The sequence below is a fragment of the Oreochromis aureus genome, linkage group 20 (genome assembly GCF_013358895.1).
Source record: "Oreochromis aureus strain Israel breed Guangdong linkage group 20, ZZ_aureus, whole genome shotgun sequence".
Taxonomy (NCBI): Eukaryota; Metazoa; Chordata; class Actinopteri; order Cichliformes; family Cichlidae; genus Oreochromis; species Oreochromis aureus.
Genome location: NC_052961.1, coordinates 33162318 through 33169382, shown reverse-complemented (window position 1 = coordinate 33169382; position 7065 = coordinate 33162318). Strand labels below are relative to the sequence as shown.

Sequence of the window (7065 nt, the reverse complement as noted above, 5' to 3'; positions counted from 1 at the left end):
GCTCATAGGGGGTCATATGATTGTTGGGTTCTTCTCTGTATGTATTATTGTAGAGTCCACCTTACAATATAAAGTGCCTTGAGGCCACTGTTGTTGTGAAAAAATAAAAGTGTGTTGTATGCGTATGGAAAGTTAATCTGTTGTTTATATCAATCCTGCTGTCCCATGCTTTCAAACTCAATTCTGGAATCACCACAGTTGCTTAATCATTTTGTTGTCTGCCTTCTGCAACCCAATCATGCTATGTTCCATGTCTTTAAATCTCCTATCCTACTTTCTGCTGTTGTTAGAAACCAATCTGCTATTTAGCTTTATAGGAGTCCGCCTTATTATTTATGTCAATATTATAAATTCTGTTCACTTTTTTAAAATGCTTTCTCCCTATTAACTTATTGTCAGATAATTCTATTAAAATCCTCAAAAAAGACATCAAAAACACAAATAGAATTCCAGTTCAGTGGTTGGAATTAGTGGATGTAAAGCTTAGTAGAAAAGACCTGGGTATAGATACCAGCAGAAGTACCTCAAGCTTTAAGCATTAGCAAAAACAGTTTAGTTATATAAAAAGTTCAATTTATGAAGTGGAAAATATCCATAGAGACCATAGCAGGGCTGGAAACATATAAGCATGCTAATATGGGAGACTGTGGGAACTCACTCACTTTTAGATTTGGTCTCACGTCGACACTGAAAGATAGCCAGCCCAGGAGTTTGCTGTTTGGTTCTACCACAGCAAGGACATGAACATTTATTAATCTATCCTGTGTGAACACTATTTGGCACTGGCCACAAGGCCTCAGAAAAGTTTTTGCTGTTTTAGGTCAGCCTGCGAGACCAGTTTCAACCCTTCATTCAATGAATGAACAACATGGAACAACTACTTATAATAAAAAACAGGTATAAGAAAAATTTACAGAACTTAAAACAAGACTAGATCAAATTAACATGGAACTTGTGGAGCTGAAACCACCAAAAAAGAAAATAAATCAAAACATAAAATAAAATAAATAAAATTAAAATTATGCACTGTAAAAAAAAAAAAAAAACTGTAGATTTTACGGTAAAACGCTGGCAGCTGTGGTTGCCAGAAATCTACCGTAAAATTACGGGTGAAACATTTTCTTCTTTAACAGTAAGAAGGTATTGTTATTGTTGATTTTACGGTTAAAAATAGTGCTAGGATCAATATTTTACCGTAGAAGAAAATGTTTTAACTTGAAGAAAAAATAATATTTTTCCCTAAAATTAACATGAAAATAACATAAAATAAAGTTTGTGCCAGAAAACACATTTTTTCCCTGTAAAATTAACTATAAAAAAAATAATAAAATACAATTTTATTCTGTTAAAATTGAAAATAAATAGCAGGTTTACCACATTTTTACCAGATACATTTTTCATATATAAAACAGTGAATCAAAAGTAGAACATGTACTTTTAGAAATTTTGTCTAGTAAAACTTCACATTGTTAAAAACTTCCCACTCACAATCAGAAATGTTTCAAAAACAGAACATCTGTAGAGTATGTAACAGTATACCTTTATCACTTTGTCTCAAACAAGAGGGGTAGGACTAGATCCACTCATGGTCAGCAATGTCTGAGATGAGAGTGAGGACTCTGGGATTGACTGAGAACACTTTTTTCTTCTTTGATTCAACCTTAGTGCCTCTCTCAGGATTTATGGAAAAGAAACACCTTCATGAAAAAAAGGGCAAGAGAGATTGAGGAAATTAACAACCTGAGGTGAGATATCAAATGGCCAAGTTTGATAAGCACAAAAATAAATCCATAATAAAATAAATTTTACCGTTGAAGGAACTCCAGTGTTGATCGTAGTTCCACAGGGTAGTGTATGTTAAAGCAGTAGTACTGTAACTGCCAAACATTAGGCAGATAGCAGAGGTGAAGGTTGTGATGCGGTCGTTGACAATCTTCTTGTCAATGCTCAACATGAATGTTTCAGCAGCGAAGCAGGAGGAACCTGAGAATTAAAACAACAACAACAAATTAAAAACTTTAATAACAAGAGCTTTAATGTCAGTCATATATACAAATACAGAGATACTTGTTACATGGATCATAGGATTAGTTATGTTACTAGCTGAACTTATATGGTTGTGTTATCCAGTGTATTAGTGTGGAAGCAACAGAACATGAAACTAAACAAGCCAAGAGTACAAGAACGTGGCAGTTACAACAGGAAAAAAAAAAAAAAAGTTGAATTTTGCTCTTTCGGCTTACCGCAAACAATGATGAAGGGCGTTGGTGGCACTTTCTCCATCTGAACATCTGAAAGGCTTGTCATCTCAACGCAGTGGAACAGAAGCTCTCCCTTCTCGTCAAAATCATCTCAATGACTTCTTGCAAGCAACCACTGGACTGACCTCTGGTAGATGCTGGCAGAAGATGCTGTCCCTGTAGTTTAATGTAAAACATACATACATTTCTGAGATACAGGTCACTGAAATTAGACCCATCCATACCAGGGTCTTCTGTATCTGATACACTGGCACCTTCCTGTATGGTGGCACTTGTAGATGGACTCTCTGAGTATCTTTGTTTAAACCACAAATCACATTTTCCAAACGTTTGTGTTTTCTAGACATATGGGAGGTAAATGTAGATTTTACAGAGAACACACTTTGGCATCCTCTCACTGGACAAGTTACATGCCTCTTCTATGTGTTCCTTTAAGTGAGCAATCAAAGCTTTAGTTCCCTCACACTGGCGTTCACAAAGTGAGACAGTGCAATTCAAACCCATTAAGGTAGCATTCTGAGAAACAGTTGCGGTACCAGTGTGGTGGCGGTAGAAGTGAGACTTTAAAGCAGCATATCCAGAAAACACCTGCTTACAACTTACTTCAACACATTTAAAAATACACCGGGGTTCATTACGATGCAGTCTGCAATGCAAAACATAAGCTTTCACGGACTGAACCGATTCTCCACATATGCTGCAAAAATACATAGTCAATATGACACAGCTGCGAGGCTAGCTAACTTAAAGCTTCAGCCGGATGTCAAACAAGGCGGGAAAAACCAGGCAGCATTTAGACAAAGCATTCAAATATAGCTATACTAATTAGACGGTTTCCATTAATACACCAGTCTCCAAAACACGTCTCAAAACGCACACTGCTGGTTTTGCAAGGCTCTTTTCAGCCTAATGTAGCTAATGCTAGAAATGAGCTAAAGCTAACGTAAGTTTATCATTTGCGCCTTCACTGCCTGCAACACAATGCTGTCGACAAATAAATCAAGTTGGATTATTTTCTTACCGTAGTAACTGAAGACGACCTGTAGCAGACGTTAAAATAAGAAACAAGTCCACGAAAATGAAGATAACGTGCTGCCTTAGTCCAAAGCAAAACTTGTGTGGAGCTGTACAGACGTTGTCTGCGGTGGAGCCTGATGCAGTGCGCTGATTGGCCCGTTTGAAATCAGGCGCCTTGATGTGAAATGGTGCTCTAAACTTCAGGGGAAAACGCCTAGTTTTGGGAGGAGGTGCTTTTAAAATCTTTTTTTTTCATATGATAATTAACTATGAATAAATAGAACAGACAACAGATTATTATTTTAACACTTTTGGGATTATATGAATTCACTCAATAATATAGTATGTCTATCATTAGCTGTAGGTCTCTCAAGTTGTTGTTGGCTTTTACATTTTAAGCTCGTGGTTTATTGAGTTCAACAGAATGTAGATTTAACAGCTACATCCCATATTCTTTACAAAAACTACATCCAAAAATTGCCCTAATACATTTCTAGTATAAAGATCTTGGGACATGTACCTGTTATATCACAATTTGAGGAAGAATATGCTGTATTAAATGTGCTATGAATCAAAAATGGAAGTGCTTCGGGCTTCTTGAAAACCGCTATCTAATTCATTATTATTATTATTATGTGAAATTAATGCAAAAATCACAAAGTCATATTACAGCATGTATCCATTACCAGCACAACCATGCTTACATTCAGCAATTAAAACCTGTATTTTTTTCAATAAATAAATGTAAAAAAAATTGTGTTTGCCTGTTCTAAACTTTATTGGAATCTTCCGTTAAAAAAACTATGCAAGAATGATTTACAGTAGGTTTATGTATTTTTTTCAGAGAAAAAATGTACATATTACGGTTTTTCCACATTACTTTATTTACGGCAATTTCACATCAAATCAACAGTTTTAAACTGTTTTATAGTTAACAGGTTTTTCCTGTCGTATTTTTACTGTCTTTCACTGTTAAATATACGGATCTTTTTTACAGTGTGACCTGCCTTATAAAAAGAAATCCACAAGTATTGTTAAGAGCAGATTGATGCAACTATTTACTTTTAAATAAATTATATTTGCCAATCAAAAGAAGCATGTAGCTGAGAGGGCCACCTCTAATACTAAAATCCTGGCACAGTCTCACCGCACTCTTTTCACAGGTGCATGCAAGGTTTTCTCTCCCGAGTCAGACATTTGTTTCAGATCAGTATGAAAACTGTTTCCAGATATCTGTTTAATGCTCACAAGAAACCTTAAAGTGTAGAAATTTTGATTTTACATATTCTATGTAATATATATTGTTACATTGATGGATGCTTACAATAAACATGATCAAAGTTTGAAATGATGGCATCAGTTTATGTGCAAGTAACCCCAGTCAGCCAACAGTTTAGACAAAATTCCCACCCACCTGATATTCAAACCTTATGCATGCAAAGGGGAAGCCAAACAGAAGAAAGTCTACTTAACGGGAAGGTGGCCTTAAAAGATGAAGACCTATAAATAAAAATATAGAGTGGAAAATGTGTGTGAATGGGTGAATGACTGGATATGTAAAGCGCTTTGGGGTCCTTAGGGACCATAAAAGCGCTATATAAATACAGGCCATTTACCATTTTTTTACCAAAACAATAAGCCCAAAATCAGCCTGGTGGTGTGGTTTCAGCAAACAGTTGTGGTAGTCACTTAGGGTGATTCTTACACACATTCATTAAAGGACCCAGTGATAACTTGGTCAATTATTTATACAGCAGTATTTGACCGCATCATGGTATAATTTTCATTTTTTTTTCCACATGATAATTCCTTTTATTTAACATAAAACATCTGCACAAGGTCTACAAAACATAATTACAGAAAATTTCTGTATTTTTACATGACAGTGAATTTTCATTATATTGCAATTTATTGCGGAATATTCTCCACAGTGTAGACTTTAATACATTATAGGTATTGTCTTTGTATGTCATGGTTCTGGTTCTTTGACCCAGAGTTTTTGCACTTATTTTTGTATAGTTTAAGAGAATAATGTTGAACTACCGAATATGTGATTTTCTAGGTTATCTTGAGTTTTGGATTTGAGCTTCTGTCCTTTGTTTCTGTTCTAGTTTGTGAACGTGTCACCTTCCAGGGCCTCTGTGTTGGTACTTATAATTCTTCATTTCTGGTTTGTTCATGTCTGCCCTAGTAATGTCCAGTGTCTGTTACTTCCCGTTTTATTTTGATAGTCTCCTGTCCTGTGTGTGTCATGTTCAGTTTTGCTTCCTTTGCCCCATGGGTCCGGATTTGTGCTGTGCTCCCACCTGTGGTCTGTCCCTGGATTTTCCCTTGTGTGTATTTAATGTCTGCATCTTCCTCTGTCTGGTGTTGCAATCTTCCTCATGGTATATGATCCTTGAGTTAGTTTAGTTCCTGTTTTTGTTGCTTCAACTGTTCCAGCAAATACAGCTGTGGTTTTGTAAATTAGGCTTCATACCCAATCTTTGACAAAATAACTAAACTGACAAATTGAATAGATGTTCATTTCAAATGAGGTCTCATACAGTTTGCTTTTACAGTTTTTTACTATTGTTCCAAATGGGCAAAAATTCTGTAGAAGTGGAAGGCTGTTAACCCAAACCATACCTGTAATTGTAATAGCAACATTACATGGTCAACAAATGACCTGGTGGATGTTAATAGATGAAAGTGCTGCACTAATACTTGTTTAATTAGCGCCCATGTTTCCATCTCTTCATTTGTCTTTCTGAACAGTGTACTTCCTGTGTAAGGCTGTCTATGATGAATTAGATGTGTGAGGAAGACATGATCTGTGTTTTTATGCATTTGCTTGTTTTTATTGATGAAGTCATTTCATACAAAAGAAATACATGAAATATAACTGTAAGTGAAGATTATGGTCCTGATAAGTGACTTTCACATTTTCCTCTCTCCATCCATTCATTCCTCTACTCTCTTTCTCTGTGCTGTGTCCCTCACAAGGCAGAGTGTACAGAAAGGAAAACTCGAGCCCCTTGCTAGATACAGAGAGTCTATGAATAGGTCAAAGGTTGTTAATGAATGTTGTTTTCCTTCTCTGTTGATACCATCCCACCACTAAGCCCTTGTGTTTAAAGCTGTCAAGTGCCAAGCCAGAACCATTACAGCCTCGGGATAAATACAGAACATCCACATTAATACTTTGTGTGTGTTGCCGCTTCTGCAGCAGCTCCTGAAAAGGCTGATGTTGTCAAAGTCATTGTGCTGTATTTTGAGGACAAAGAAATTGGGTTAAGTCAGGAGGAAATCTACGATGGACGAGGACACAAACAAACCTGCACAGATGCATTTGTGCTGTACATAGGAAATGGAAGAGTGTGTGTGTATAAATACCCATATCATCAACAGTGCTGTGGAAGACAATGTCTGAGAGGGTTTTGAGGCTTTGTGCTCATAAATCATACTGAACAAGAGAGACCAGTGGAGGATATGCTGAAACTTACTTGGCTAGAGCTGGTTTTCAAACCCTATCTTCCATTTTTTCTCTTTTTCTGTAATCTTACCTTGTTTTTACCCCCCCACACACACACACACACACTCTCCCTCTCATCACCCTGGTTTTTTCCCCTCCAATTCTTCTCCTTGTCCTTTAACCCTCCTCTACTCTTCTCTCTACTTTCATTGTCTCTCTAATCATCCACCTCCTTTTGCCCATTTTTTCTTCATCGCACTTACAACTGATATCAGGTACACCCAGGGCCAGCTAGCACCAATCCATCTCTACTCATGCCTACAATCTCTGATA

The 7065-nt window shown here is 36.6% G+C and overlaps 1 long non-coding RNA gene across 1 annotated transcript; it reads right to left on the bottom strand.

Annotated features, from left to right (window-relative positions):
• Positions 1-530: 530 nt before the first annotated feature.
• On the bottom strand, positions 531-3466 carry LOC120435374. The gene is made up of 4 exons (XR_005609682.1): positions 3283-3466; positions 2244-2417; positions 1810-1983; positions 531-1697 (listed from the first exon to the last, which is right to left on the bottom strand). It is a non-coding gene; the product is annotated as an uncharacterized LOC120435374 (long non-coding RNA).
• Between the last annotated feature and the right edge of the window lie 3599 nt (positions 3467-7065).